Source organism: Bos javanicus, chromosome 2, assembly GCF_032452875.1.
Source record: "Bos javanicus breed banteng chromosome 2, ARS-OSU_banteng_1.0, whole genome shotgun sequence".
Lineage (NCBI taxonomy): Eukaryota > Metazoa > Chordata > Mammalia > Artiodactyla > Bovidae > Bos > Bos javanicus.
In genome coordinates, this window is record NC_083869.1 from 78,847,164 (window position 1) to 78,865,949 (window position 18,786).

Sequence of the window (18,786 nt, forward strand, 5' to 3'; positions counted from 1 at the left end):
ATTCTAGGAATCAGCAAACTAAAATGGACTGGAATGGGTGAATTTAACTCAGATGACCATTATATCTACTACTGAGGGCAGGAATCCCTTAGAAGAAATGGAGTGACCATCATGGTCAACAAAAGAGTCCGAAATGCAGTACTTGGATGCAATCTCAAAAACGACAGAATGATCTCTGTTCGTTTCCAAGGCAAACCATTCAATATCACAGTAATCCAAGTCTATGTCCCAACCAGTAACGCTGAAGAAGCTGAAGTTGAATGGTTCTACGAAGACCTACAAGACCTTATGGAACTAACACCCAAAAAAGATGTCCTTTTCATTATAGGGGACTGGAATGCAAAAGTAGGAAGTCAAGAAACACCTGGAGTAACAGGCAAATTTGGCCTTGGAGTACGGAATGAAGCAGGGCAAAGATTGATAGAGTTTTGCCAAGAAAATGCACTGGTCATAACAAATACCCTCTTCCAACAACAGAAGAGAAGACTCTACACGTGGACATCACCAGATGGTCAACACCGAAATCAGATTGATTATATTCTTTGCAGCCAAAGACGGAGAAGCTCTATACAGTCAGCAGAAACAAGACCAGGAGCTGACTGTGGCTCAGACCATGAACTCCTTATTGCCAAATTCAGACTGAAATTGAAGAAAGTAGGGAAAACCGCTAGACCATTCAGGTGACCTAAATCAAATCCCTTATGATTATACAGTGGAAGTGAGAAATAGATTTAAGGGCCTAGATCTGATAGATAGAGTGCCTGATGAACTATGGAATGAGGTCCATGACATTGTACAGGAGACAGGATCAAGACCATCCCCAAGAGAAAGAAATGCAAAAAAGCAAAATGGCTGTCTGAGGAGGCCTTACAAATAGCTGTGAAAAGAAGAGAAGTGAAAAGCAAAGGGGAAAAGGAAAGATAAAAACATCTGAATGGAGAGTTCCAAAGAATAGCAAGAAGAGATAAGAAAGCCTTCTTCAGCAATCAATGCAAAGAAATAGAGGAAAACAACAGAATGGGAAAGACTAGGGATCTCTTCAAGAAAATCAGATACCAAAGGAACATTTCATGCAAAGATGAGCTCGATAAAGGACAGAAATGGTATGGACCTAACAGAAGCAGAAGATATTAAGAAGAGATGGCAAGAATACGCAGAAGAACTATACAAAAAAGATCTTCATTACCCAGATAATCACGATGGTGTGATCACTGACCTAGAGCCAGACATCCTGGAATGTGAAGTCAAAGTGGGCCTTAGAAAGCATCACTATGAACAAAGCTAGTGGAGGTGATGGAATTCCAGTTGAGCTATTCCAAATCATGAAAGATGATGCTGTGAAAGTGCTGCACTCAATATGCCAGCAAATTTGGAAAACTCAGCAGTGGCCACAGGACTGGAAAAGGTCAGTTTTCATTCCAATCCCAAAGAAAGGCAATGCCAAAGAATGCTCAAACTACCGCACAATTGCACTCATCTCACACGCTAGTAAAGTAATGCTCAAAATTCTCCAAGCCAGGCTTCAGCAATATGTGAACTGTGAACTTCCTGATGTTCAAGCTGGTTTTAGAAAAGGCAGAGGAACCAGAGATCAAATTGCCAACATCCGCTGGATTATGGAAAAAGCAAGAGAGTTCCAGAAAAACATCTATTTCTGCTTTATTGACTATGCCAAAGCCTTTGACTGTGTGGATCACAATAAACTGTGGGAAATTCTGAAAGAGATGGGAATACCAGACCACCTGATCTGCCTCTTGAGAAATTTGTATGCAGGTCAGGAAGCAACAGTTAGAACTGGACATGGAACAACAGACTGGTTCCAAATAGGAAAAGGAGTTTGTCAAAGCTGTATATTGTCACCCTGTTTATTTAACTTATATGCAGAGTACATCATGAGAAACGCTGGACTGGAAGAAACACAAACTGGAATCAAGATTGCCGGGAGAAATATCAATAACCTCAGATATGCAGATGACACCACCCTTATGGCAGAAAGTGAAGAGGAACTCAAACGCCTCTTGATGAAAGTGAAAGGGGAGAGTGAAATTGTTGGCTTAAAGCTCAACATTCAGAAAACGAAGATCATGGCATCTGGTCCCAACACTTCATGGGAAATAGATGGGGAAACAGTGGAAACAGTGTCAGACTTTATTTTTCTGGGCTCCAAAATCACTACAGATGGTGACTGCAGCCATGAAATTAAAAGACGCTTACTCCTTGGAAGGAAAGTTATGACCAACCTAGATAGCATATTGAAAAGCAGAGACATTACTTTGTCAACAAAGGTCCGTCTAGTCAAGGCTATGGTTTTTCCTGTGGTCATGTATGGATGTGAGAGTTGGACTGTGAAGAAGGCTGAGTGCTGAAGAATTGATGCTTTTGAACTGTGGTGTTGGAGAAGACTCTTGAGAGTCCCTTGGACTGCAAGGAGATCCAACCTGTCCATTCTGAAGGAGATCAGCCCTGGGATTTCTTTGGAAGGAATGATGCTAAAGCTGAAACTCCAGTACTTTGGCCACCTCATGCCAAGAGTTGACTCATTGGAAAAGACTCTGATGCTGGGAGGGATTGGGGGCAGGAGGAGAAGGGGACGACAGAGGATGAGATGGCTGGATGGCATCACTGACTCGATGGACGTGAGTCTGAGTGAACTCCGGGAGTTGGTGATGGACAGGGAGGCCTGGCGTGCTGTGATTCATGGGGTCGCAAAGAGTCAGACACGACTGAACGACTGATCTGATCTGATACTACTCTGTGAGGTGGAGAAATAACATCACTAAATGGGGGACAGAGCTCAGGGGAATTGGGGACTTCAAATCTGGACATACAAGTGAAAACAGATATGGCATTTGACTGAGTTCAGCAGCTCTAGAGAATTAGTATTTAGTCAGTGGTTATAGGGTTTTGTGATGGCTCAGATGGTAAAGAATCTGCCTACAGTGCCAGAGACTCGGGTTCAACTCCTGGGTTGGGAAGATGCTCTAGAGAAAGGAATGGCTACCCGCTATTCTTGTACCACAGCTCCAAAGACAGATTCCAGCTCTCTGCCTCTCACTAGCTCTAAGATTTCACATAAGATGACTTCTAGTCTCTATGGGCTCATTTTCTGGTTGGTTTAATGTTCTTAACAACAGGCCTTGTCTTAAAGTCTTATTACAAAGATTTGACAAAGATGATCCATGAAATGATCTTAGAACAGCATTTGGTATAGGAAGAAGGCGATGGCACCCCACTCCAGTCCTCTTGCCTGGAAAATCCCATGGACGGAGGAGCCTGGTGGGCTGCAGTCCATGGGGTCGCTAGGAGTCGGACACGACTGAGCGACTTCACTTTCACTTTTCACTTTCATGCATTGGAGAGGGAAATGGCAACCCACTCCACTGTTCTTGCCTGGAGAATTCCAGGGACGGGGGAGCCTGGTGGGCTGCCATTTCTGGGGTCGCACAGAGTCGGACACAAGTGAAGCAACTTAGCAGCAGCAGCAGCAGAAAGTAGGAGCAGTAGTAGTATATCAACCATTTACAATATTGGTTCCGCAGTATTAAGTAACAGTAATAGTAGTGTCATAGCCATTATCATTATCATACTGGAAAAGGCAAACACAGTGGAATATCTGGGAAATAATAATTATGTACTCCCTATGTAATCAAGGAAAATAAATTGTATTATAGGTGTGTTTTCTAAATTGTGTCGTAACTCATTAATGCATTAATTGAGTGAGTTGCCAGTAGCATTTTTAGAAGTGTCAAAGAATGAATAGACAACAGCAGAGGACATTGCTTCCTAATATAACTGTTTCCATCAATGTATGTACATGTAGTTATATATATTATACTGAGTCACCATGGAAAACACGTTTCTTCTCCCGCACTGTTCTTTCAATTTACTGAACTATGAGCTCTTTGAAGGCAGGATGATGTTTCAATCGTCTTTCAATTCTTAAAAAATCAAGCATAGGACTAACTGCAAGACAGACATCGGTAAATCTATTTCCAATAAAAAGAGACTGATGGGTAGAAAAACACAAGTGAATTCTAGATTACTTCACTGAGTGCTGGATATAAACCACTACTTTTGAGGTGTACTGAGTGGAGGCAGAAAAAGAGTTAACTCCTAGACACCATCTTCCAGGCCTATATGTGTAAACAAAACATTAAAACCATGAGAATGTGACGCAAGAGAATATCCTTTAGTTTATTTAACAAATATTAGATGAGTACCTCCTACATAAATAGCACTATTCTAGGAATAGAGGGCAGAGTACTGAGCAAAGAACTTGTTCAGATGTAACTTAAATTCTGATGAAGATATAAAATAAGCAGTCAGATGAATAATATAACATTAGTTGTGATATGTGATGTGGAGGGAAACAAGCAGAGGAAAGGGAAGAGAGATGAGGCTAGGAAAGGCCTCCCAGGAGCTGGTGTTTGAGCACAGACTCAACTGAAATAAAGTGTTGATCCACACAGCTCTCCTGGGGAAAGTGTTACAAGCAAAGGAAATAAAAGAGCAAATGTCTACAGATGGGCTTGTTTCAGACACCTGGAGAAGAACAGAGGCCCCTATTGTTGGAGATGAGAGAATGCAGTGTGTGTGTGTGTGTATTCAGCTTCCAAAGTGCTGTGCATGATAATCTAGGCATGTTACCAAACCAAATTTGGGTCTGCTCGCCTGTGAATAGTAAAGCCAATCTAGTTAAAGGAAGCACAGCATTTGCTGCAAGAACCAAGCAAAGAGAGCAGGCAGTTCATGCCCAAGAGATCCCAACTCCCCCACACTGATGGCTTTCAGGGAAGGGGTTTTAAATGCAGTGTAAGGGAGGGGGCTTCAGGGTGTGTGATTAGCTCATGAACAATTCTCAGATTGGTTGGCATCAAGGTGAAGTTTCAAACATCATCAACCTGGTTTCAACCAGTCTAGGGTCTCTGTGCTTGTGTCAGCTCTTCATCTGTCGGGGGCCTGGGTCTACTTCCTATTAAAATGACTTAGGAATGTGTGTCAGGCCTTCACCTATCTTTCAGGGAACTGTGAGTTCTGTGAGGCTGGTTTAACATATAAGTTGTTATCATTTCCCCAGACTATTCTTTGTTTCTACATCTACATGTTCTAACCATTAGGTCTTGAGTTAGACTTTTAAGACTTGAAGGTCTGTGAGACTAAAGCCTTTTACTTCAAAGGACAGGGACACAATATTGTACACAGGTTCTGGCTAAGAGGACAATGACTACTTGGTAAGAAAGGAAGTGTGTGCAAAGAATTACTGTTATGTACCAATGATGTGTATTCCCTTGTGGAACCCTCATGGCAGCCACCAGGACAACAATAGTAGCTTAATAATGTGTCGATCACTACCTTCAGCACTTGTGTATACAAACTCCTTCATAAGAAGCTTGTGACACTGGATAGAGAAGGAAGTAGGCTCAGAGATTTGAAGTAATTTGCTGGGTGACTTAAGATAACACAGGCAGACTTGAATTTTTTAATGGATCACTGTGTGATCTCACATTGCCATTGGCCCAACATACTACCTCTCTGTTCAGAAAATGTTAGAAATAGTTAAGATTGAGTCTGATGTGGGTAGATCTGGGAGGAGAGACCAGGGCTGAAAAGGAAGGGCCACTTAAGTTGTTGATGTTCAGTCACCAAGTCGTGTCTGACTCTTTGCAACCCGGGGACTATAGCACACCAGGCTTCCTTGTCCTTCATTATCTCCAGGAGTTGCTCAAACTCATGTCCACTGAGTCAGGGATACCATCCAACCATTTCATCCTGCAATCTATATTCAGATCAATAAGCAACAGTTAGAACTGGACATGGAACAAGCGACTGGTTCCAAATTGGGAAAGGAGTACATCAAGGCTATATATTGTCACCCTGCTTATTTAACTTATATTTGCAGAGTACATCATCAGAAATGCTGGGCTGGGTGAAGCACAAGCGAGAATCAAGATTGCCAGGAGAAATATCAATAACCTCAGATATGCAGATGACACCACCCTTACGGCAGAAAGCAAAGAAGAACTGAAGAGCCCCTTGATGAAAATGAGAGTGAAAAGTTGGCTTAAAACTCAATATTCAGAAAACTAAGATCATGGCACCAGTTATATCACTTCATGGCAAATAGATGGGTAAACAATGGAAACAGTGAGATACTTTATTTTTGGGGCTCCAAAATCACTGCAGATGATGACTGCAGCCATGAAATTAAAAGACACTTGCTCCTTGGAAGAAAAGCTATGACTAACCTAGACAGCATTAAAAAGCAGAGACATTACATTGCCAAAAAAGGTCTGCCTTATCAAAGCTATGGTTTTTCCAGTAGTCATGTATGGATGTAAGAGTTGCACTATAAAGAAAGCTGAACACTGAAGAATCGATGCTTTTGAACTGTGGTGTTGGAGAAGACTCTTGAGAGTCCTTTGGACTGCAAGGAGATCCAACCAGTCCTTCCTAAAGGATATCAGTCCTGAATATTCATTGAAAGGACTGATGCTGAAGCTAAAACTATGGATGGCATTACCAACTCGATGTACATGAGTTTAAGTAAGCTCCAGGAGTTGATGAGGGACAGGGAAGCCTGGTGTGCTGCAGCCCAAGGGGTTGCAAAGAGTCGGACTTGACTGAGTGACTGAACTGAACTGATCTCGTCCTCTGCCATCCACCTTCTCCTCCTGCCCTCAATCTTTCCCAGTATCTGGGTCTTTTCCAACGAGTCAGCTCTCTGCATCAGGTGGCCAAAGTATTGGAGTTTCACCTTCAGCATCCATCCTTCTAATGAATACTCAGGGTTGATTTCCTTAAGGATTGACTGTTTGATCTCCTTGCTGTCCAAGGGACCCTCAAGGGTCTTCTCCAGGACCACAGTTCAAAGGCATCAATTCTTCAGCACTCAGCCTTCTTTATGGTTCAAACCTCACATTCATACATCAGTACTGGAAAAAACATAGCTTTGACTATATGGATCTTTGTCAGAAAAGTGATGTCTCTGCTTTTTAATACGCTGTCTGGGTTTGCTATAGCTTTTCTTCCAAGGAGCAAATGTCTTTTAATTTCATGGCTGCAATCACCATCCTCAGTGATTCCTAGACTAAGGTGAGATGGGTGAATAGAGGCCCTAATATAGGAACTGCAGAGCTATCATATGATGCAGGATCCACTTCAGGTGGGTCCACAGGTAAGTCTGTTTCTGCCTACCCTCTCCTCATTGTCAGATGTCAGCTTCCAGCACATTTATAAAGGCAGCTGCTAGAGCTGTCATGGCCAGAGGGGATTCACAATCAGTGTGCATGCCCTAAAACAAAACAGGCAACTTTTTGGTCAGGAGGAGGGATAAAGTTTAGAAATGAATCAGAAGGACCCAGAGTATTGTCTTGCATTGGTTGCCATGGAGACAGTAGGAAAGAGCCAATTTGTTGCCTTCCTTTCCACATTGCCCTTTCTAAGCAGTGTGCTATGTGAGGGCAAACTGTCAAAGGTACTTTCCATCATGTTCCCAGGCTACCTCCCAGGTTGGCTCACACCAATGTCTGCTCTGGAGCTTGAGCCTAGTAGGTGAGAAAATGTCCTGGATGAAGTGAATGGAAGGTGTTCCTGCCCTGTGTGCCTGCCAATGCAGAGGAACACTTTGCTGCCACAACCCATGCCATATCCCAAAGGACACAGAGGACCAGGACAAGAGTAATGTGTGCCCAGAAGCCTGACCATCACTAAGACAATGTCCTATGGAAGATGTATATTCAGTGGGCAATCAAAAATTTAATCTTCCCTGAAAGATTTGTGGTCTTTGCCCTCAACTACTGGCAAGTGATCTCCAGCCCCTTGGAATATGCCTGGCAGTGGTGTCTTTATTTGCCTGGGGCCCTTGGGTCACACTAGATAGCCTAACAATGTGATTTAGGGTGGAACTGGCCACACCAAATAGTAACAATGAGATTTGAGGTGAAGTCTTTGGGTCATATAATATCAGTCAGCCTCTGGAAGAACTGGAGATTGAAATCAATCATGCAGGCAATCAACTAAACATGCCCACATGTGGAGCCTTAATAGAGATTTGGACACTGAGGCTCAGGTGAGCTTCCCTGACTGGCAGTGTTCCATGTGTATTGCCACACATCAGTGCCAGGAGCGAAATCCCATCCTAACTCCCTGGGGAAGATGACTGAAAACTCCACATTCCACATCCTTCTAGACTCTGCCCTACATGTTTATTTCCTTGGTTTCTTCTCATCTGCATCCTTGCCTTGTAATAAACCATAACCGTGAGTGTAACAGCCTTCAGTGAGTCCTGGGAGTCCTTCTAGTATGGAACCTAAGGTTGTTTTGGAGAAACCTCCAAATCGCAATTGGTATCAGAAGGATGGTGTTTCATGGACTGTTCTCTCTCACACTGACTTAGTGGTGGGTATGGCATAGGATCCATCTTTCCTCTGCTCATGGCTGGCTATGCCATTTCAAGCAACCCACTGGCTCTGTATGTCAGCTTTAACAACTCTAAAATGAACACTGTGTAAAAATATGCTGCTTTAAAGGTTAAATTATGCACTGGAGTCAGAGGTAACCCACAGAATAAAGGAACAGAATCCAGAAACCCTCTCTTCCCATGTTTGCTCTGGTTTTTTCAAACAAGCTAAGCTCACTCCTGACTTCCAAACTCTGACTTTGCTGTTTCCTTCCTGGAAAACATGACCCCATTTCCCCCTGTGGCTGGGTTCTTCCCATCATGTAAATCTCTGTTCAAGTGTTCTTTTCTTCCAGAGGGTCTTCCCTGACCGCATCTAACTTAGCCTTCCACCCAGGCACTTCCTACTTTATCTCCTTGTGTTGCTTTTTTCACTGCAGTCATCACCAGCTGAAATTCTCTTGATCACATCTTGATTCATAAGTTTAGTGTTCATTTTTCCACCTGGAATTAAACTACAAGAAGAGTAGGTGAAGATAGATCTTGTCCATGGTTATTCTTCCTAGAGCTAATATTAGTACCTGCCATGTAGTACAATGAGTCTTTGCTGACTTAATGTATTTCTTCCTTCAATGGGAGAATAAATCAAAGATTAGAACAAGCAGGAGAGCACCAACCAGCAAACATCTCCACTGAGGCAGAGGCTAAAACAAGTATATTTCAAGAAAAGTCTTTCCCTGGGGTGTCCAAATTTACTCCCCTTTTAGAGAGATTAGAATTTTGTTTGAATTCAGTGAGATAAATGTAAACTTGTTCAAGACAAAGTCAAAACTTTGTATGCATGCTGAATGCTCTTACTGTGAAGCCAGTAGCAGTTGATGGAAAATGACTTTGAAGGCCAATGGGATTTGAATGCAAGACTTCCACAGGACTGGAGAAAACATGGAGGTACAAGCAAAATCTGACATGCATCAGGACCAAGGGGAAAGAAGCAGAGACTCCACTGGAGACTGAACCAGATCCACCTGCTAGTGTTAGAGCATCTGCTGTGGAGGAATGGCTTCTCTGGACAGGAGGTCCCTTTCTGCTACACCCCACTCTGACAGAGATTCAAGATGACTTTCACCTCTACCTCAGCAGATGCATCATGAACAGAAAGTAAGTCAAACTTTGGAGATGTATGCTTGTGATACACACACACACACACACACACACACACACACATACATGTTATAGGGAGTTTTTTCTTTTGTTTGTTATTAATAAACTGACACTTTATAAAGCCAAGGACAGTGAGCAAGAACTGTAAATTCCAACTCAAACAAATAAAAAATATTAATATTGTATATATAGAACTTTTCCCTCTTTTGTCATCAATCTATTTTAGTGACATTTGTAAAAAGAACTATGTTTTTATTTTAATCATCTTTATAGTTCCTTACTTTGTAAGTAAAGTCTGCTCTTAAATAAAAAAAGAAAAAATACAAGGTCAACACAGACCACAGGAATGGCTTTGGGGCATGTCTTTTCCACCCCCATTTTAGTCACTGTGTTCACCTCCCTCGAATCCTGCCTTCTTCTCTTTAAAATGCTCTTATTGATTGGGCATCCATATCTCAACTATTTTTCCCCCCTGTCAAAAACAATCTCTCCAGCTTTAAGCCAGAGCATGTGACTTCTCAGCAAAACTTACCTCCCAGCCAGTTACTGGTTTAAGAGTGGCTGCCCAGTTCAAACTGAGTAATAGAACTGGGGGAATATTACCTAGTGGTTTCTGGGGGAAATGTGTCTTTTCAGAGAGCTTTCCAAGGAGACATGTCATCTCCCTTGTTGCATACCTGAAGTGCAACAGGTCTCAGGGGCTGTTGGCGGCCAAGTTTCAGCCACAAGGGGGAGCCAGGAGATGGTAGAGCAGAGGGAGAGAAAGAAGCCAGGTTCAGCTAACATCACTGAGCAGAGACTCATCCAACCAAGGCCTAGAAGCCCTACAGAAACTTTGCAAGAAGCAATTTCCATTTATACTTACGGAGTTGGCTTGTCTATTTCTTGCAGTCAAGTGCATCTGCATTCTACCTAATGCACCCACCTGGCTCTTGGACTCAAACTATTAGCCTGGTACTTTTCATTTATTCATTCACTAATCCATCCATTCATTTGACAAGCAGATCACCTACTTTGCACCAGTGACTTAATAGGGAAAGAGTTCCCAGTAATACACAGAGCCTAGTCGTTTAGCTCAGTCTAGAGCTATAAATACAAAAAAATTCTTATTAAAACAAAAAAGGATTCAGGGTAGTGAGATAAGTGTTGTAAGGAAGGTGGTATAAGATACAGAGTGGAACACAAAGGTAAGTACTCCTGTTTACCTTAGTTGGGGGAAGAAATAGTCATAAAGGATTTGAATACCAAGGAGACATTCTCTCCAGCCGGAAGAAGTACAATGGTGCATCAGGTAGGAAAATGAGGACATTTAAGGACTCCAAACTGTGAAATAGCAATAAAAAGCTCAAGGAACTGTGAGCAGTTTGGTATGATTGGGGTATTGGTCATTCTTCAGTCTCTCAGCCATGTCCAACTCTTTGTGACCCCATGGACTGCAGCATGCCAGGCTTCCCTGTCCTTCCCTGTCCCTGTATCTCCTGGAGTTTGCTCATACTCATGTCCATTGAGTCAATGATGCCCTCCAACCATCTCAGATTGCAGTATAGGGATATGAAAGAGAAATATTGGGAAGAAATATTGGGAGACAAAACTGGATGACTGAGGAGGTATGTCTCCATTAGGGAGACAATGAAGGGATTTAAGTAGTAGTTTACCATTGTTAGGATTCTATCAAAGTCATCCTTTCTCGAGAAAACCCTCCATGATTTTAGATATTTTTTCAATAAGCTTTGAAATGCATTCTATTCAGTTTAGTGCTGCACAATGCTGAGGCATGATACTGGGGTCCAAGTCTCAGAAAAGTCAGGGACTAGTAGGCACTGATCTACTTTCCCCTCTGGAATAAATGGGTGCTCTGTTAAAGGTAGTTAAACTTCATACAGGACCCTTAGTAATCTCAAAGTTATCCAATGGCATTTGCTTTGAAATAAGTGAAGGGGATTTCTTCAATTCAATATTATCGTTAAGATTCAAGGGTTCTTTGTGATGTAGTTCCAAGGAGATTTTGACAAGAAGGAATCATTTATTTTATTTGATGTGTTCAACTTTGTGTTCAAATTACATGACACTAGTGTCACCTTAGAGATTAGTGCTGGCCTGTATGCTCAGTATCTCAGTCATGTCTGATTCTTTGCAACCCCATGGACTGAAACCCCACCAGGCTCCTCTGTCCATGGGATTCTGTAGGCAAGAATACTGGAGTAGGTTGCCATTTCCTCTTCCAGGGGGTTTTCCAACCCAGGGATCAAATCAGTGTCTCCTGCATCTCACCATTGGCAGACAGATTCTTTTGCCACTGAGTCACCTGGTAAGTCCCAGAGTTTAGTACTGGACAGATTGCTAAATAATTAAATAATTGTTAAAGATTTGTATTATTATCTTTGACAATTTCTTGATTGTTTTTCTCAAGACTACAACAGATTAGCAGACCCCCTGAAAAATATGTGTGCCCTCCACTGCAGTCATATTGGTCTGTAAAAGGGCCCCTGAATACTCAATCCCCATTTCTGCCACAGTGCCTTTGCACAAGATGTTCTAAGAATGTCCTGTTTTCTGTTTCCTCCTATGTTTTTGTTCATCAAAGCCATATTCAAGACCCACCTCTTTCCTAAGGTCAAATTGTAAAAAGCACTGGGCTGGCAGTGAGAAGAGCTAGTTGTGTGAAACTTGCAGAGTACGTGAGATATTTGAGCCTGTTTATCCAACTGTAAAATGGAAGCTTTCAACAGATAATTGATAATATAGGTATTAAGAAATTAGCTTATAGATAAGACTTTAATAGATGCTGACATATAGAGATACTACCTCTTTTGGGGGAAATTCACAAACAGGATTTGGAAAGACCTATAGTGATGTAGTATTCCCTGGTGGCTCAGAGGGTAAAGCATCTGCCTGCAATGCAGGAGACCTGGTTTCAATCCCTGGGTCAGAAAGATCCCCTGGAAAAGGAAATGGCAACCCACTCCAGTACTCTTGCCTGGAAAATCCCATGGACAGGGAAGCCTGGTAGACTACAGTCCATGGGATCGCAAAGAGTCGGACATGACTGAGCAACTTCACTTTCACTTTCATAGAGATGTATACAGAAATAATTACAATAGGAAAATACTGTTATCCAATATGTCATGGATCCAATGTGTCATGTCAGGGAGATCATGTCAATGATTTCCAAAAATCCACGAAGTGGATACTCTATATTTCTGTAGTCTTATAGTTTTTTTTTAACATTTTATACATAGTTCATCATATTGTTCAGATGAGTTAAATTTCTTCCATCAATTCAACTAAACTATAAGTAGATCTTTATAGATTAGATCCTTCAAAGACTTTAGATATTTCAATAGATCTTTCAAAGAAACATATTTGCGATATGCTTTAGAGTTGATAAGAGTTTCATTTGTGATAGCTAATTAAATCATCACATTAAATCAGTGAACTGCTGCTGCTGCTAAGTCGCTTCAGTCATGTCCGACTCTGTGCGACCCCAGAGAAGGCAGCCCACCAGGCTCCCCCATCCCTGGGATTCTCCAGGCAAGAACACTGGAGTGGGTTGCCATTTCCTTCTCCAGTGTGTGAAAGTGAAAAGTGAAAGTGAAGTCGCTCAGTCGTGTCCAACTCTTAGCGACCCCTTGGACTGCAGCCTACCAGGCTCCTCCGTCCATGGGATTTTCCAGGCAAGAGTACCGGAGTGGGGTGCCATCAGTGAACGAAGTTCTATTTTCTATCCAATATCAGACAAATAAATGGAAGAGTCATAGTCCAAGTTTCATTGGTTTTCTTTCTGTGCCATGATGCTTAGTCCTCACACCCTTAAATATCTCTCTCTCTCTCTCACACACACACACACATTTCTTTTTAAAACTTTATTAAGAAGCAACAATATGGAGAAGCAGAAGCTTATCCAAATTGCCACTCTTTTCTTAGTTCAGTACACTCAGTCATGTCCAACTCTTTGCAGCCCCATAGACTGCAGTACGTCAGGCATCCCTGTCCATCACCAATTCCCAGAGCTTACTCAAACTCCTGTTGATCGAGTCGGAGAAGCCATCCAATCATCTCATCCTCTATCTTCCCCTTCTCCTCCCACCTTTAATCTTTCCCAGCATCAGGGTCTTTTCCAATGAGTCAGTTCTTCACATCAGGTGGCCAAAGTATTGGAGTTTCAGCTTCAGCATCAGCCCTTCTAATGACTATTCAGGACTGATTTCATTTAGGATGGACTGGTTGGATCTCCTTGCTGTCCAAAGGACTCTTGAGGGTCTTCTCCAACACCACAGTTCAAAAGCATCAAATCTTTGGTGCTCAGCTTTCTTTATACTCCAGCTCTCACATCCATACATGACTACTGGAAAAAACCATAGCTTTGACTAGACAGAACTCTGTTGGAAAAGTAATGTCGCTGCCTTTTAATATGCTGTGTAGGTTGGTCATAGCTTTTCTTCCAAGGAGCAAGTGTCTTTTAATTTCATGGCTGCAGTCACCATCTGCAGTGATTTTGGAGCCCAAAAAAATAAAGTCTCACTGTTTCCATTGTTTCCCCATCTATTTTCTATGAATTGATGGGACCGGACCCATCCCATGATATTAGTTTTCTTAATATTTAGTCTTAATCCAAACTTTTCACTTTCCTCTTTCACTTTCATCAAGAAGCTCTTTATTTCTTCTTTGCTTTTTGCCATGTCTGGTGTCATCTGCATATATGAGATTATTGATATTTCTCCTGGCAATCTTGAGTCCAGCTTGTGCTTCATCCAGCCCAGCATTTCTCATGATGTACTCTGCATATAAGTTAAATAAGCAGGGTGACAATAGGCAGCCTTAATATATGCCTTTCCCAACTTGAAGCCAGTCTGTTGTTCCATGTCCATTTCTAACTGTTGCTTCTTGACCTGCATACAGATTTTTCAGGAGGCAGATCAGCTGGTCTGGTATTCCCATTTCTTGAAGAATTTTCCAGTTTGTTGTGATCTACACAGTCAAAGGCTTTGGCATAGTCGATAAAGCAGAAGCAGATGTTTTTCTGGAACTCTCTTGCTTTTTTGATGATCCATCAGATGTTGGCCATTTGATCTCTGGTTCCTCTGCCTTTTCTAAATCCAGCTTCAACATCAGGAAGTTCACTGTTCACATACTGTTGAAGCCTGTCTTGGAGAATTTTGAGCATTACTTTGCTAGTGTGTGAGATGAGTGCAATTGTGAGGTAGTTTGAGCATTCTTTGGCATTGCCTTTCTTTGGGATTGGAATGAAAACTGATCTTTTCCATTCCTATGACCACTGCTGAGTTTTCCAGATTTGCTGGCATATTGAGTGCAGCACTTTCAGAGCATCATCTTTTAGGATTTGAAATAGTTCAACTGGAATTCCATCACCTCCACTAGCTTTGTTTGTAGTGATGCTTCCTAAGGCCCACTTTAGGGCTTTAGTTCACATTCCAGGATGTCTGGCTCTAGGTCAGTGATCACACCATAGTGGTTATCTGGGTCATGAACATCTTTTTTATATAGTTCTTCTGTGTATTCTTGCCACCTCTTCTTAATGTCTTCTGCTTCTGTTAGGTCCATACCATTTCTGTCCTTTATTGTGCTCATTTTTTTCATGAAATATTCTTTGGTGTCTCTAATTTTCTTGGAGAGGTCTCTAGTCTTTCCCATTCTGTTGTTTTCCTCTATTTCTTTGCATTGATCACTGAGGAAGGCTTTCTTATCTCTCCTTGTTATTCTTTGGAACTCTGCATTCAAATGGGTATATCTTTCCTTTTCTCCTTTGCCTTTTGCACATTTTATTTTCTCAGCTATTTGTAAGACCTTGTCAGACAACCATTTTGCCTTTTTGCATTTCTTTTTCTTGGGGATGGTCTTGATCCCTGCCTCCTGTACAATGTCATGAACCTCAGTCCATAGTTCTTCAGGCACTCTATCAGATCTAATCCCTTGAATCTATTTGTCACTTAAGGTTCATCTAGTAATGGCTTTTCCAGTGGTCATGTATGGATGTGAGAGTTGGACTGTGAAGAAAGCTGAGTGCCAAAGAATTGATGCTTTTGAACTGTGGTGTTGGAGAAGACTCTTGAGAGTCCCTTGGACTGCAAGGAGATCCAACCAGTCCATTCTAAAGGAGATCAGTCCTGGGTGTTCTTTGGAAGGAATGATGCTAAAGCTGAAACTCCAGTACTTTGGCCACCTCATGAGAAGAGTTGACTTATTGGAAAAGACTCTGATGCTGGGAGGGATTGGGGGCAGGAGGAAAAGGGGACGACAGAGGATGAGATGGCTGGATGGCATCACTGACTCAATGGACGTGAGTCTCACTGAAGTCCGGGAGTTGGTGATGGACAGGGAGGCCTGGCATGCTGCAATTCATGGGGTTACAAAGAGTCGGACACAACTGAGCGACTGAACTGAACTGAACTGAACTGTATAATCAAAAGGGATTTGGTTTAGGTCATACCTGAATGAATGGTCTAGTGGTTTTCCCTACTTTCTTCAATTTAAGTCTGAATTTGAACCCTTTTCTACACTACTCTTATCCATCCCAAATACCTCTACTTCTCCCATATTGCCTGCCTCATCAGAACAGGCATCCCTCTCCTCTCCTTGACTAGGCCTTGCTAGACATCTGAGCAATGCACCCCATCCCCTCCCATCCCCATCAAGACTTCTGTCTCTTGGCTCTTGGTTCTCAGTGGCTCTTCCCTCCTCTCACCAGTTTGAATGTGTGGCTGTTTATTTGATCAGGATTGTCACCATCTTCAGTTTGCTACACTACAATCTTCTCTTGATTTATACTCAAAATTTAGTAAGGAAAAAAAAGCTTCTTTGAATGAAAAATGTGCATAGGCTCATTTATCCAAACACAGCAACATTAAGTGGCTACTCTTACCAAGCCTTGAACTGAACATTGAGGCAATGAAAATGAATAAGCCATGGGCTTTGCCCTCAGGAATTTGTCATCAAGTCTTGTGAGTCAGACAAGCCCATAGAATTAATTCATTCAAGGAAGTTTTTTTCTTACTAAATTTTGAGTGTAGGTCAAGAGAGGATTGTAGTGTAACAAACTGAAGATGGTGACAACCCTGACCAAATACCCTACCACACATTCAACCTGGTCAACTTGACAATTCCTAGGTGATAGTTTATCCCCAAACATGAGTACATGGTGTTTTCTATCCTTTAAATTCCCTGAAGAAGGGGCTATTTCCTTCAAAGGTGTTAGGCTTATCATCCCATGCTAAGAGTACCTGATCTTCCTTATAAGTGTATAAGCATGTTTTCTCTTTATTCCACCTACATTTTGCAAAGTGAAGCAAGTTCCAGGATTTGGCCCACATTCCTCTGTTTAGTTTCATGTGCTTTTGAAGATAAAGGGCTCCCTGCCCATGAACAAGGAAGAGAACAGTGCTCCCTTTTTAATTTACTGTCCTGCTTTCCTGCTATCCACCCTCATCAATGAAAACTGTGTGATGGACTGGTCCCCTTTACATTGTAATTTGTGACATAACAGCTCCAAGGTATAAGCAATAATTACTCAGTACTTATTAAGTACTCAGAGATGCGAGAGTATAACCCCATGTGAGGAAAGGCTATTTCTTTTATTAGTAATGCTGGCTTTTTTATGGGTAATAGACCCACCACCAATGTGGTTTGGTGCATGGAGAGCTTTTCCTGCTCAACCCAAGGCCTTGTGGCATACACCTAGATATACCAGCAATGAAATGGAGCAGGACCCTATGGTCCTTTCCCTCTGCCCCATGTCTTCAATGTGCCTTTTGTCTGTGGAAAAACTTTAGCCAAAGAATAAGTTTAATTAGAGAATTCAAAAAAATGCAGAAGCAAAGGTTAACAATCAAACAGGACCAAACAATAATAGTTTAGTCATTAAGTAAAGGCAAGGATATTTGGTTCCTCCTCAAGGGCTATAGATAATATTCTGAACCATATTCTTTGCTCTGTTTTGTAGATACTGAAACCCCCACCAGGTAGAAGAATTTAACTACATGTTGACCAAACTGTATCCATGACATAAGCTGCCATAGCTCTAAGAACTGGCCTCAAGGAAATGGGACAAACTGACCCTAGAACTGAAGATTAATTATACTTGACACAACCAAGACGATGCTGGTAAGACTACTTATTACATGATCAATTTCAAGATGACTGTCAGAGCTGTCTGTGCTATTTCTACATGTAGACCCCCTCCCTCCATCTATAAAAGCTCTTGTACTGTTTGTCAGTGGATGGAGTTGGCCTTTTGTGGGCGTCGGCCCATCCCACTGGTTGCTAGCATTCAAAATAAAGCAAAATTCCCTTTTCACTAACTTTGTCTCTTTATTGACTTTTGAGCAGTGAGCAGCCAGAACCCCACTTTCTGATATAGCAACAACCATTTTAATTGTAGGTTACCTTCTAACCAAAGACTAGTAGGTGGCCAACCATTTCATCTCACATATAACAATCGTAGCCATGAGAGTGGCTGAAAGAATAAAGATGAGTATCACAGAAGCATAAAATAGGAGGCCTGAACTATTCGAGGGAAAGAAAGGAAGTGAGGGAAAGAAAAACAAAAACAAAAAACAGTTTTAAGCCAAAAACTGTCAAACAATGAGAATGAGCCTGAGATGGAAGAAGGCTTTTGCACAGAGGGGAAAGCTTGATCAAAGGCCTTGAGGGAGGAAAAACATCACTCTAGGATCTCCCAGACAGCCAGTGGGACCAGAATGAAGTGGACCAGGAGGCAGTGGTGAGCTCAGAGGTTAAAGCCAGGCTAGGGTTAGGGTTAGGGTTAACCTATACGGTTATAACTATAGGTTAGGGGTCATACTCAGGCTCAGTGTTAGAGTCAGGGTTAGGATCAGGGTTAGGACTTCCCTGGTGGCTCAGATGGTAAAGAATCTGCCTGCAATGTAGGAGTTGTGTGTTTGATCCCTGGATCTGGAAGCTCCCCTGGAGAAGGAAATGGCAACCCATTCCGGTATTCTTGCCTGGAGAATTCCATGGACAGAGGAGCCTGGTGGGCTACAGTCCATAGGTATGCAAAGATTTGAACATGACCAAGAGACTAACACTTTCACTTTCAGGGTCACGGTTAGGGTTACAGTTAGGGTTAGGTTTAGACAGGAGCCAGGTCAATGCCTAAGAAGCCAAGCTATGAATTTTGGACTTGACCCTAAAGAATTAGAAAGCCATTTAAAGCCTTTGGGCAGGAGATATTATGATCAGATTTCTTTTCA